General features: G+C 41.4%; 1 protein-coding gene across 11 annotated transcripts in view; it reads right to left on the reverse strand.

Annotated features, from left to right (window-relative positions):
- RHOH (ras homolog family member H) overlaps positions 1 to 14,618 on the reverse strand; it is a 56,443-nt gene that overhangs the window by 25,160 nt on the left and 16,665 nt on the right. The window contains exon 2 of one of the 11 annotated variants that reach the window (XM_004091645.3): positions 3,091 to 3,242. The exons of 9 other annotated variants lie outside the window; for them this stretch is intronic. The gene's annotated coding sequence lies outside the window, so the exon portion shown is untranslated. Of the gene's footprint in view, positions 1 to 3,090; positions 3,243 to 8,993; positions 9,122 to 14,618 lie in introns of all 11 variants that reach the window. One more of the 11 variants, XM_004091646.3, reaches the window with a different exon arrangement.

Consider the following 14,618-nt stretch of genomic DNA (forward strand, 5'->3'; position numbering starts at 1 on the left):
ACAAACCTTCAGTTTGTATAAAATGCAATATCTGTGGAGTGCAATCAAATGAGGTATTCCTGTATTAGTAATTGAAAAAAAGCAACCAGTTGAACAATCTGGGAAGGGTTTTCCATTTATGCAGAAAGATAAATGTGCAAACTTAGTCTGGTGCGATCTATCTTCCCTTGCCGAGAAGGACATTGGCCCAGGCAGAGGAAAGGTCTCTGCAATGATGGGCAAATCGAGGTTTACTGGGAATTCTCAGCTCATCTTTCACATGTCCCTCTATAGAGTAAACTGTACTAGGAACATAGCAGTTACTCCCTCAATTGCCTAAGGGAGAAGAGGAACAAAGAGGAATAACCTAAGAACACAAGTTTATTCAGATTTTCTTAGATTTTTTTCAATCTTCTTTTGAAATATAGACATATGTACTTTTTATACAGATAATATTGTAGATACACAGCAATAGGATAAAATATTTCCCTAGATGCTCAGCTTCTGATTAAGGATCAGAAAGATCAAGAAACTGAGCAAAACAAATACATAATGACGCTGAAACTACCAGGATATTCCAGAGCAAAATTCTTTTTTAATGGTTCAGTTCATTGCTTATGCATATATAGTGTTCTATTAACATGACATTTCAAATCCACGGAAGTCCAAAAAAAGTGACAGAATATCTGCCTTTCATTGTCTTTAAACTGGGCCTACTTTTAAGGAGCCTAATGGGGCAGAAGATAATAAAGAAAATGTGAATGTAGTTTAGACTAGGCCCAGAGGTTTAAAAAAAATTTTTTTTTTACTTAATAATGTCTCTGATCCTCACTTTTTTTTCTCTATAGAAGAAATGATTTCATTTGGAGAGGTCATGCAATGGCCACACAAAGGCAGAATGGTGTGGCTGTATTTCATCACCATAAAGTACCACATAGCTAGGACCTCAGAGAATAAAATGCTAAATTAGAGAGAGGAGACACAATGTTCTGCATATAAATGACCTCACTCTCCGGTTCGTCCTGCAAAAAATTAAAATTTAAGCAGCCAAGTTCTATAATAAAGGTAAATGCAAAATGCCAAGAGAACACTAAGGACAGAGTGTTAAAATCTTCCAGGGTGGTGGGGTGGGGAGGGGGAGAGGAGGAACATTTGAACTTGATCTTGGAGGAGAGAAAGAAAATAGGACTGGTGGACCGCATGCAGGCAGACGATGCAGCTGGTGCCCAGGTGTGCACATGGGTATTTGGAGAATAGACAGCTGGCTATGGTGGCTGAAGCACAGGTGGAAGATGATGCTGGAAAGGGACAATGGGGCCAATTTGTAAAAAGCCCTTTATGCCATATTAAGTATAAAATAACCTCCATCCAGCCGAGTTCTCTCTCCTTGCTTTTCTCCTCGGCCCTGTCCCTGCTTTCCCTAGCCAATGCAGTTTCTCATGCATTTTTCTAAAGCTATTACATTATTACATAAATTCACATGCTGTAAGTATGAATGCATATAATGATTACACACACATTTTTATATACAAACGACAGCATACTACTTTGCTGTAATTTCTCCAGACAATGCAACATCGCTGACACTCTCCCTGGCCTTTCCTGCTTTGACAGCTTCAATCCTGCTGTCGTAAGCTTTCCTGCCCTGGCTCTTCCTGGTGAACTTCCACCCATCCCAGAGCCCAGCTCAGACCTCTTGCATGAAGCCTTCCCAATAAGCAATATATTTCTCCCTTATTTGAGCTCACATGTCATCTTTAAATGTTTTCACATTTTTTGAATAGTGATTACATGCCTATAGTAACATTTTAAAAGTATAAAAGTGAAAAATATACCTCCCTCCTATGGTGCCCAGGCCATTTTCCCAGAGGCAACCATTGGACTAAGTTTCTCATGCATTTTTCCAAAGCTATTACATTATTACATGAATTCACATGCATATATAGATGAATGTATGTGTATAATTATCACATACACACTTTTATTTATTTTTTTTTTTTGAGATGGAGTCTCACTCTGTCCCCAAGCTGGAGTGCAGTGGTGCAATCTCGGCTCACTGCAACCTCTGCCTCCTGGGTTCAAGTGATTTGCCTGCCTCAACCTCCCATGTAGCTGGGACTTCAGGCATGTGCCACCATGCCCGGCTAATTTTTGTATTTTTAGTAAAGACAGAGTTTCACCATGTTGGCCAGGATGGTCTCAAACTCCTGACTTCAGGTGATCCACCCGCCTTGGCCTCCCAAAGTGCTAGGATTACAGGCGTGAGCCACTGCGCCCAGCCACACACACATTTTTTTATACAAACTACAGCGTGCTATACTATACTCCATGATGTTTTCTCACTTAGTAATAGATTGTAAATCTTTTTCCTTATCAGTAGATTGAGTCACCCAACTCTTTCTAAATTCCTTTAGTACAGGACTCAACAATTCCTTCCATTATGGATCAATCTTAAAATACAAATATAATATTAAATGTAAACGAAGAGTCGATATGGTGGTTGAGACTTTCTCACTATACTGTATATAGAGGTAGCTTGTGGTGATCAGAGCCCTGGACGGACCATCAGGCTTGAATCCCAGCTCTACCACTAGTTATAAGACCTTGCTCACGCCATTTAGCCTCTCCAAACCTGTTTTCTCATCTGCAAAATGAGGCATTGAACTAGATGGGCTCTCAGGGCCCCTCCAAGGCTGGTAGTTCATGTTTCTGTGAACCATCAACATCACATGCTGCCTTGAGAGCAGATTTGAATAGAGAAAAGGTTGAAGGAGCAGAGAGCCTAAAGCTCCTGCCACCAGATGAACTTTTCCCACTCCCAAGCTGTTTCTCATGCCTTCCTTGATTTCCCTAGCCTTCCCTCTCCACCCCCAGCCTTGGCCCTTCATTTTTTGGCATGCCTGCAAAAAAGCCCTCAGCCTGGGCTCATCAGCCAAGCTAAGCACAAGGGGCCCTAGCAGGTGTCTGATTTCCAAGACTGTGTTCAGTAGCCCCTGTCTTAGATTTACACAAGGTAGAACAGAATTTGGGCATGTTTTCCTGGGAACATGTTCCAGCCCAGTTTAGAGTCCACTGGCCTCATTGTAGAGAGAACGTGCATATAATAAATACCTGAGAGAGCTCTCGGAAGCTTGGAGAAACCACAGGCTCATCTGCAGACTCTCAGTAGCAGAACAACCACGTGGCCAAGGAGGCTGAGAGGCCCAGAGGTGAGTGTCATTTGGACTCGATGAAATCCTTCCGTTCTCCAAAGCATCCTCGTGCTTTGCCGGACAAAAAGGCAGCCACAGGTCATATCACTCATTTGCCTCCCAAATGTTCATACCAAGGACAGAAGTTTTGGACCTTGTACAAAGCATTCCACATCTTAAAACAGTCAAATATCATGGACCAGATGTCCATCAGGTGGGCAACTAGTATATGCCCTAAACTGGAAAGGTGCTCCCTGACGACCTGCTCTTAGAAGGGTGATTTGTGGCTCTCACTAGGTTACCCACAGCTCCAATATGGAGTTGGACATCCATCTTTGACGCCAACTGGAGTAGCCCACACAGCTATTATCGACATGTTTGAAACCAGGAGGCATAATCCTAACTCCGTTTCTAGCAGCAGGGACTTTCAGAAAACACACCCTTTGTGGAATTAATTTGCCATTTCTATTTATTTTTGCCTTAATTTGTCTCTATTTCTAAAATACAAGTCAAACTGCCACACAAAATAACTTGTATAAGGTGGGAGGAAGAAAGTACGCCTCTTTTATCGTTGAATTCCTTACTATTGTAGAACAATACTTAATAATGTGGGGAAAAGTATGTGACAACATTGTTATATGGATCAAAGAAAAGCAAGTTCAAATTGGTATGTGCAACATAATCCCGATTTTTTAGTAAAAATAGAGAGAGGAAAAAAGTAAGAAACTATACCAAGATTTTAACAATGCTCATACTGGTGCAATTACAAATTTTTTGTGTGTGCTTATCTATGTTTTCTGAGTTTCCTTCATAGACATATACCACTTCTATAACAAAAAAAAGTAAAAATAAAATCTCATAATCCTTTGTAAAAGAAAATATAAACATATCCCATCATTTCTTCCTGGGAAGAGGTAACATTTGCTAGTGTCACTGGATAGTCACTTTAAGAAAGTATGGCCCAGCAGGACTGGATCCTGGGTCAGGATTGACCCCTAACTGATGAAATTACTTGAACAACTCCAAGACCCCGACCCTCCTGCCACATCTGACAGAGGAGCAAGTCTCAGTAGGTCTGTAAGTTCCCTTCTCACTCATTCTGGAAGTCCTCAGAGTGGGACTCTTTCACATAACACTCAAAACAATTTTTTAAATTTGTAATATTCCAGAGATTTGGATTGTGTCCAACCCATCCTGCCCAGCATGCTAGAAAGATTTCCAGGAGAACTAAGATCCTAGGAATATTGGTTTCTTGGATAATATCATCAGGTTCCACTGTAATTATTTATGGGAATTTGTTTCCTTTTGTCATTGAGACCAGAATAGTCAAGTTGGTCAAAATCTGAAAGATCATCTTCTAATCCTGCCCCCAAATTTCAGTCATCTGATAACCATATTTGAACTATTATTTATTTGATATGTTTTAAAAATCAACTCTAAGTGAACTCATATGGCTTTGTCCTAAGCAATTAAATAGATGAAATCATAGATTTGATTGTCACTTATAATTTTTTCTGAAAACATTCAAAGAAACATATACCTATCAAAAACATTTTTTAAATGCTTGCCCTAAAAAGATCTTGTTTTTTGTTTTTGTTTTTTTTTTTGAGACGGAGTTTTGCTCATGTTGCCCAGGCTGGAGTGCAATGGCACGATCTCGGCTCACCACAATCTCCGCCTCCCGGGTTCAAGTGATTCTCCTGCCTCAGCCCCCCGAGAAGCTGGGATTACAGGCACGCACCACCATGCCCGGCTAATTTTGTATTTTTAGTAGAGATGAGGTTTCTCCATGTTAGTCAGGCTGGTCTCGAACTCCCAACCTCAGGTGATCCGCCCACCTCGGCCTCCCAAAGTGCTGGGATTACAGGCGTGAGCCACTGCGCCCGGCCAAAAGATCTTGTTTCCCACCATTGGTACACACATTGTGCTCGGGGAAATTTATATCCAATCCAATCCTCGAAGTTTTCAGAGAAACTGACACTTAGAGAAATAAACCTCTTGCCTAAAGAATCATATTTTTGTGAAAAGTCCTTATGTTTTTATTTTTTGTTTCTTTTTTCTTTTTTTTTTTAATTGAGATGGAGTCTCACTGTGTCGCCCAAGCTGGTGTGCAGTGGTGCAATCTTGGCTTTCTGCAACCTTTTTCTCCCAGGTTGAAGCGATTCTCCTGCCTCAGCCTCTGGAGTAGCTGGGATTACAGGCACCTGCCACCACGCCCGGCTACTTTTTGTATTTTTAATAGAGACGAGGTTTCACCATGTTGGCCAGGCTGGTCTCAAACTCCTGAGCTCAGGCAATTCACCCACCTCAGCCTCCCAAAGTTCTGGGATTACAGGCATGAGCCCCTGTGCACGGCCTAAAAACCATTTTCTTAAAAGTATCAAAGAGCTAAAAAAAAAAAAAAAAAAAAAAAAAAAAATAGCAACTATCAGGCCAAAATCTAAGAATAAAGGAGAAGCCAGTGAGGTAAATAGCATTTGTCAGCTGAAAGAAATGGAAATGAAAAAGCGGAAAACCAGCTGCAGTTCCGATGGCCTCATGGGGCAAGGATGACAGAAGTCAAAGGTCAGAGTCCACCCAGCGTGGGAAAACTAATGGACCCCAATATATATATTTTACCTGTTTGTTTTTTGATACAGAGTCTCACTCTGTCACCCAGGCTGGACTGCAGTGGCATGATTTTGGCTCACCACAATCTCCACCTCCCAGGTTCAAGCGATTCTCATGCCTCAGCCTCCTGAGTAGCTGGGATTACAGGCATGCACCACCACGCCAGGCTAATTTTTGTATTCTTAGTAGAGATGGGTGTTGGCCAGGCTGGTCTCGAACTCTTGACCTCAAGTGATCCACCCACTTCGGCCTCCCAAAGTGCTGGGATTACAGGCGTGAGCCACTGCGTCCACTTCCCAATACATATATTTTAGCCAGAACCCCAAAGGGTACACCATAAGGGTAAGGGTGAGTCAGAAGTAATTCCACCCCCTTCCGTATCCCAAGAAACTGGAGAGGGGCATTACCTTAGACTCTGTTTAGAGAAGGAAGGAAAGGAAGGAGGGAGCAAGGGAGGACCAGGAAAAGACATACAGTGCTTGAAAGAATGGAGTCCACCCAGGTAACTGGCATAAGTTTTCAAAACCCTCTCTGAAGAAATATTTTTATCCGAGGCCTTGGGAAACTCATACCAATTATTTTTCTATGGCAATGAAGAGCCCACAAAGACAGTCATTTCATTATCTTAAGGCATGCCTTTCTACCTAAAGCAAGAGGGACAAAAGGAGAAGAGAAATTGCTGTGGTGCTCAAAACTCATGGTCTCCTATTTCCCTCATTCTCAAGACTCCAGCTTGGCACCCACTCCTGATACTCCTGATGTCTCGTAACAGGAACCTCACTGGACATATGGTGTTGCAGTCTGAAAGAAAATGGACAGCCTTACCGGGTAGTTTTTATCAAGATAATGAATTTGCCATGGTTCTTGGCTTCACCTCTTACCCTCAGAAATCTGATTCCCTCAACTAACAAGAAAGTATATGACTTTACAGAGTGAAACTCACTTCAACCAAGGTCACAAGATTTGCTTATATATCGGGATGCCAATTCATTTGCTGACCATGAGAAATGCAGCTCTCGTGAGGACTAGAATACCATCAACACAGCCTGATTCTTTCCCCACAGGGAGAGCTATTGGAAAGCCAAGCTATGACACCAAGACGTTCCCTGGTCAACAGGGACTCAGAGTGGAAGGAGGTGACTGAATGATCCAAGAACATGCTGTAGCCTAAGCCTTACCTTCTCCCCCATGGTCTTATCCATGGGATCAAAACTGGGGAAGTCCATTAGCCAAGGTTCTCTCTCCACTGACAATGCATGGATGGGCACTGCCAGAATATGATTCTCAAACATGCCTGTTTCCCATGGATGACTAACTCCCAACTTTCTGATTACTAGCTCTTCATATGAATCCAACTTCTCCAGAGTACTCTAATCCTCTTCATGTAGTGGGCTTCCCTAGGCTTGCCTTGGTAGCCCCAAGCCTACCTGAAATAACTTTCAAGAGACAATTGTAACTCGGAGGCTGAGGTGGGAGGATCGCTTGAGGCCAGGAGTCCGAGACCAGCCTGGGCAATATGGTAAAACTCTGTCTCTAAAAAATAAAAAAGAGACAACAAAGAAATACAAAAGAGCCCACCCCAGGACGTGAGCATTAGCTAACCTTCTGAAATCTCATAACGCCAAAGTGAATTGAAATGTACCAGAGGGTAATCCCCAAACACCATCCACCTTTCTCTAACCCCCTCGCCACCTGTGCATGATGCCCATATCTTGTAACATTCTCGTGTACTGTGCAAACATTCATCAGAAAGCTTCCTTCTGCCCCGCCATCCCCAAAGTGCCGCCCATACCACCACCTGCCAACCAAATAGCAAAGGAGGAGATTAAGGAACCTGCATTACATCAAGCAGGTCTTCACAGTACTGTATGCTTCATGCATTTAAGCTTTTAAAACAAAGGAACTAGGCCATGCACAGTGGCTCACACCTGTAATCCCAACATTTTAGGAAGCTGAGGCGGGCAGATCACTTGAGCACAGGAGTTTGAGAGCAGTCCGGCCAACATGGTGAAACCCCGTCTCCACTAAAAATACAAAAATTAGCTGGGTGTGATGGCCACGCCTATAATCCCAGCTACTCAGGAGGCTGAGCAGGAGAATCACTTAAACCTGGGAGGCAGAAGTTGCAGTGAGTGGGGATCGTGCCACTGCACTCCAGCCTGGGCGACGGAGCAAAACTCTATCTCAACAAAAAAGAAAAATTTTTAAAAAGGAACTAGAAGAAGGAAAATTACAATGGAGAGGCTCAGGAGCAGTGGTCTAGGGCAGCTGTCCTAGGATGACCTAGCTGATTGCAATCGCTACCCGGGTACCATCTGGAATTTTTGCCTCCACTCCTCCCTCACCAGAGCGATTGTTTGGTAACTAGGAACTATGCCCTCACATCTGTTGTTATTAGTTGTCTTAACCAGACCCTAACAAGGATTTTTTTTAGAGAATTTTTGTTTTGTTTTGTATTAAGAAATCTTACTAAATCTGACTAAAATTAAATTTTAAAACCTCCCAGTGGACTCTTCCGTGTTCCATTTCCGATGAGGCTTTACAAACCTGGCCCAAGATGGGGGTGTGTGTGTGTGTGTGTGTGTGTGTGTGTGTGTGTGTGTGAGAGAGAGAGAAAAACAAAACAAACAAACAAAAAAAAACAGAGGAGAGAGAGAGAGAGAGAGAGAAGTTAGGAACTAGAAGAGTGAGACCCACACTTGGCATTTTTCTAAAACAAGGTTCAAGGCAACTTTCACTATCATAGTTAGCTACCCATGGGTAAACTCTGTCTCCTCTTTTTTGCACCGTTGTTCACATAATGATACAGAAGGGTTTGTTTTTCTACCACACAAAAAGTCTGTTTTCCCTTCTCCCTCTTTTAATGATATTCTCCTGGCTGAATTCTAGTGTCTTCCCAACCATGAGTCATCACTGCTATTCCTGCATAAAGTAGAGTGTTCTGGGCCTCTCACTTCTAAGAAGGACTATAGTTTAGAAAAATCTGATAAGATGGTAAGATCCCCACAGCACGTGTCTTGCTCTGAGATTATTAGAGACTCCGTTTAGGGGAACCGTCCCTATAGGGAGACGGCAAAGGGAGCAGTTCCCCGATCTATCAGCAGTGGCTGCCATCCCCATGATAAGGATCCCCTGCAAGGAAGTCTGACCCTCGGGGTTTCGGCCAGCTGGCACAGCCAGCATCCAACAAGTCCCCTTCAGGGAGCATCTTACCAGAAGGTCCCTGCCTACACGGAGTGAATCAAGGGTGTTAAGAAGTCCTCTCCCTACCAAATATATCTTCCATCCTTGGAGCAGCTCTTTCTCTTGAGGTTTGGTACTTTGCTGAAATGCAAATATCCCTGGAAGGTAAAGACTTTTTTTACCATTAGCACGTTTACACAAATGTGCATCCAGTCCCATTCTTTCCTCAAAGCCAGTTTTGATTGGAGGAGAAGGAAGTTTTTTAAAAAATCACCTATATACAAAATAGAGGTGAGGATCGGAAGATATATCTTACTGGGCATTAATCCTATTCTCTCGCCCATTCCCAGCTAAGTGCAAGCCCTCGTTGACTTCAAATAGCACTGGTAGCCCACCAGTTTTCCATGTCATCTGTGGATTATCTGAAGTGACATTAATCTGAACTCTCAACAATATCAATCATCATGCAATAATTCCTCAAACATGTGTTGCACTCTGACGATAGGCTGGCAATATTCTAGATTTTGCACAGAGGACGAAGTAAACTGAGGAACTCTAATCCATCCCAAGGTCAAGTGTCCAATGTATGGATGAAGATTGCCTAGGTTCATAATATTGATCATAACAAAGATGTTAAGGAAGGATTTGGCAGTTAATTCGCTTCATTTGCCATCCATCCTACAGTCCTAGGAAGTATCTCTATTCATAATTTATAAAGCAGTGAGGCCCAGGGTAGTGAAGTCAGGGCAGCCTCCAAATTTAATCATCTAAATCATTATGTACCCTGGGAGTTGTTTACAATGTTTTCCCGGGAAGCTGTATTTGTAAAGCATCGGATGACTCAGAAGCACAGTCCAGCTGGAGGAACACTGTTAGACAGCTCGGGGCAGCTTTCTCACACAGCTTTTCATTTGACCATCACAATTCGAGAAGGAAGGATTGTGACATTATAATTCCCATTTTACAAGTGAAGCAGCTTAGGCACAGAAAAAACAATCCAGCTAAAAAGTAAAACAAAACAAAACAAATCTCCTCTCTTTTTCCATTTTATTTCCTTTTCATCTCTTACAAACAAACTAACGGAACTATCAGAACTAATTATCTCATGAACAATCATTTACGACTCCACTGTTTGCAAAACATCTTTTGGTCTTTGTACTATCCACATAAGAGCAATCAAACAGCTCGCTAAAAACCCAATGAAACTACCCCCAAGATATCACCTATGATGCTTAAATGTCTTCCTGCATCACTTCATTTTTGCCATTAAAAATAATCAACATTGGCCGGGTGCGGTGGCTCACGCTTGTAATCCCAGCACTTTGGGAGGCCGAGGCGGGCGGATCACGAGGTCAGGAAATCGAGACCACGGTGAAACCCCGTCTCTACTAAAAGTACAAAAAAATTAGCCGGGCGTGGTGGCGGGCGCCTGTAGTCCCAGCTACTCGGAGAGGCTGAGGCAGGAGAATGGTGTGAACCCGGGAGGCGGAGCTTGCAGCGAGCCGAGATCGCGCCACTGCACTCCAGCCTGGGTGAGAGAGCCAGACTCCGTCTCAAAAAAAAAAAAAAAAAAAAAAAAAAAATCAACATTACACTTTGGGAGGCCGAGGCAGGCGGATCACTTGAGGCAGGGAGTTCAAGACCAGCCTGGCCAACATAGTGAAAGTGCGTCTCTGATGAAAATACAAAAAAAATTAGCCAGGCATGGTGGTGCACGTCTGTAATCCCAGCTACTTGTGAGGCTGAGGCACGAGAATCGCTTGAGCCCAGGAGGCAGAGGTTGCAGTGAGCTGAAATTGCACCACTGCACTCTGGCCTGGATGACAAAGAGAGAGGCTGTCTCAAAATAAATAAATAAATAAAATTTTAAAAAAAGAAATAAAATATATGTTAAATAAAATGTTGTTTGTTCCATTCAACTTACAAAACATACCTCTTGAGGGACCAGTGTGCTAATATACAAATATATACATCCAAATAAGACACAGTTCCCACTTTTAAGATGTTTACAGTACAATGAGAGAAGACCAACAATTACAACATAAAGTAAGCTGTTCATTAATTTAATGTATGACATTCTCTGCAGCAGGCATTGTTAGTTTTCCACTCCATACCTGTGCCTCTCTTTGTCATCAGTAATAGATAATACGTAAGCTTCAGGCAATGGATCATGTTTGGTCTAGCCCAGTATTTCTCAACTTTTTTTCAACATCATCTCCCTAAGAGCATTTTTAGACGCTTTTTTCCTAATTGCCCTATCCATGAAATTTTAATACCATAGACAAATTATATGTCTGCATATATGCTGTATGTATAACTGTGCTTTATACATATAGAGTGAGATATTTTTCCTGCCTTTTCCCTCCCACAAAAGCAATATCCTTCCCTTAAGGGATGATATCAACAGCACCACCCCATCCACGCCCCACCACAACCCTCACCCTATTCTCCACCATGTTCCCCACACCCACCCACCCTGCCTGTTAGGAATGTATGGTCTAAGGGAATTGTTAATAATAAGTCTATTTCCTGATTCCCACCTTCACGGCAGCTGGAGTGGCTGTGTAACCTAGTTCTACCAACGACACGGAAGCTGTTATCTGTTTGCGAGGCCTCCGGGAAAATTCTTGGTTTCCTGGAAAATGAGACAGCCACTGCCAGCTCACCCTCCTTTCCACCCCAACCTTCCCATGCGTCTTGAATGGAGTACATGGCTAGAAGCTGCAGCAATCATCGTGCAGCCATGACGAAAGACAACAGAATGGCAGGCAGTCTCGTTGAGCCATTGGCCCAGGGCCGGAAACGCAGATCTCCAAACTTCCTGTTACGTGGAGAAATGAATCCTGGTTGCTTTAAGCCACCGTTGGTAGGTATTGTATCACTTTCAATTATACAATTGTTATACAAAGCATTGTTAATTGATCAGCTGGGTGCCTTACAAGCAATAGCTGTCCTCTTATGATCATGAGTTATTGTTAAACCAAGCCGGAAAGAAGCACACACACACACACACACACAAAATGTAATCAGGAATATTACACAAATCAGACACGAGATTTCACTCCGTTTAAGAGGAAAAGTCTTTTTCACTAAACGAATCAACTTTTCAAAGAGTTATATGATATTCCAACTAATATTTGGCATTTTGAATTAACAAACTTTTAGATATTTGGTATTACTGTGTAGAGAAATAGCCATGAAAAGATACAAGGTAATTTTCCTTTATTTTCCTACTTTACACAGAATGAATATATTTATGATTTGCCTAGGAGATATATTTTCAAAATATTTGAAAGTCAATTCTTTTCTAATTGAATATTTAAGATGCATAAGGAAAATGTGCTTCTTAAAGGATCTCTTGACTGGGCGCCATGGCTCAGGCCTGTAATCCCAGCACTTTGGGAGGCTGAGGTGGGTGAATTTGCTTGAAGAGTTCAAGACCAGTCTGGGCAACATGATGAAACCCCATCTCTACAAAAAAATACAAAACTTAGCCGGCATGGTGGTGCATTCCTGTAGTCCCAGCTCCTCAGGAGGCTGAGGTGGGAGAATCACCTGAGCCCAGGAGGTGGAGGTTGCAGTGAGCCATGATCATGCCACTGCACTCTAGCCTGGGCAACAGAGTGAGATCCTGTCTCACTAAAAGAAAAAAGAAAAAAAAATCTCTTTGGGAACCTTTTACAGGTTAAAATGTAGAAATAATCATCTGTATTCATCACTTGAATATTTTATATTTTGCTTAAAGTCTGATACTAGCTAATGCTAATTATCTCATATTTTAAAAACAGAAACCACTCACAAACTTAATTGATAATTCCAACATCTCTCACTAAAAGTCATTTTCTATGCTTTGAGAAACTCAAAATCCCTCTAAATCTAAAGAGCCTCTAAATTTTATTAGATACAATTTAATTATACACTTACGGCTTTCAAAGCATTAGGTTTCTTTCAAAATGTCGAAAAAAACTCTCATGTCAGAATCATTTTAAATAATTTCGTTATTAACCTCACACCAAAAACTGACATTCTTTTAATAAGGATTATTGGCCTTTTTTATATACAAACAATATATGCTACTTATAGAAAAGACAGGAAAAAATGAAAAACATTTTAAATCATGTAATCTTATCACACACTAGATAATTTCTAACATATTTATTTACCTCCATATTCTAAATTCATGTATAAGAATACATATATAGGCCTTTTTATATTATAAATACAAATATTATATATATATATTTTTTTTTGAGACAGGGTCTCACTTTGTCACCTTTATCACCTCATACATTTCTGTTGGGCATTTTAAGTTGTTTCTTGGTTTCTCTATTATTAGCAGACACTATTGTGTTGGGAAGCCTTGCTTTTATAATAAAACACCTTGCATTGTTTTCTTAGGAATAATTCTTAAACGTGGTCAAAGACTATCAACAATTTAAAGCTGATCATTCATGTTGCTGCCCAAAACTCACAATTTTTCTAAAAAGAGGCCTTTTGAAAGCCTCCTAAAACAATTCAAAATAATAATTGAGAACAGAGCATATTAAGTGGAGAGAAGAAGGAATATTTAGCTCGTTTTCCAGACTGGCTGATGACATTGTTTATAAATTGCACTTTGGCCAATATTTTGTAGGAAAAGAAAAAACTTGATTATAATTTAAAAGTTTCTAAGCAAACCTTAAAGACTATAAAGGCAACTGAACTTGTTATTTATTCTGCATTTTACATTGGTTACTAGTTTGTTAATGAAACAGTTCTTAAGAGTTGTTAAGCACTCCCAAAATTGGCAAAGGAAACAAAAAGTAACTGTAATTAATGGATAAAATAATGAGCTACGTACCTGTTGAGAAATAAAACCAATCACGACCAAATTTATAAAGGAAGGAGCACTAACATTTAAATTCCAAATAGCTCAAGTGATTGTAGGGAAATACAAAGAGTACAATCATTTAGTCCCCCAAAGAAAGGACAAGTAAATCAGAGGAAGCTGGAAGATAATATAACTTTATAAGGTTGGTTGGTCACAGGTCCAAAAAAAAGTAGATATAAACGTAGGCTGAAAATGCTGGTGATTTTTTTTTTAACACAATTGTACCATCTAGTTTTTTATTATTATTATTTATTTATTTATTTATTTATTTTTTGAGACCAGGTCTCACTCTGTTGCCCAGGCTGGAGTGCAGTGGCATGATCTCAGCTCACTGCAGCCTCAGCCTCCTGGGTTCAAGCAATTCTGTGCCTCAGCCTCCCACGTAGCTGGGATTACAGGTGTGAGCAACCACCCCAGCTAATTTTTGTATTTTTAGTAGAGACCAGGTTTCACCATGTTGGCCAGGCTGATCTCGAGCTCCTGACCTCAGGTAATCCACTCGCCTCGGCCTCCCAAAGTGCTGGGATTACAGGCGCGAGCCACAGTGCCCGGCCACCATCTAGTTTTTAAACAGAAACCACAAGCATCTAGCCCCTGCTGGAGGAGAAACTTTAATTTTTCCTTCCATATATGTGTGTGATGGGTCTTTCCTGGTGACATACTAAGTGGGTAGTACTTGGGGAAATCCAAAACTATTAGTTTGGGGTTTGAACTCTGGACCGACGTTTTACGTAGAACCCTCCTGCTGCAGCCTGAAAACCATCCATGTGTTTTCATAGCTCTAG

Source organism: Nomascus leucogenys, chromosome 20 (genome assembly GCF_006542625.1).
Source record: "Nomascus leucogenys isolate Asia chromosome 20, Asia_NLE_v1, whole genome shotgun sequence".
NCBI classification, from domain to species: Eukaryota; Metazoa; Chordata; class Mammalia; order Primates; family Hylobatidae; genus Nomascus; species Nomascus leucogenys.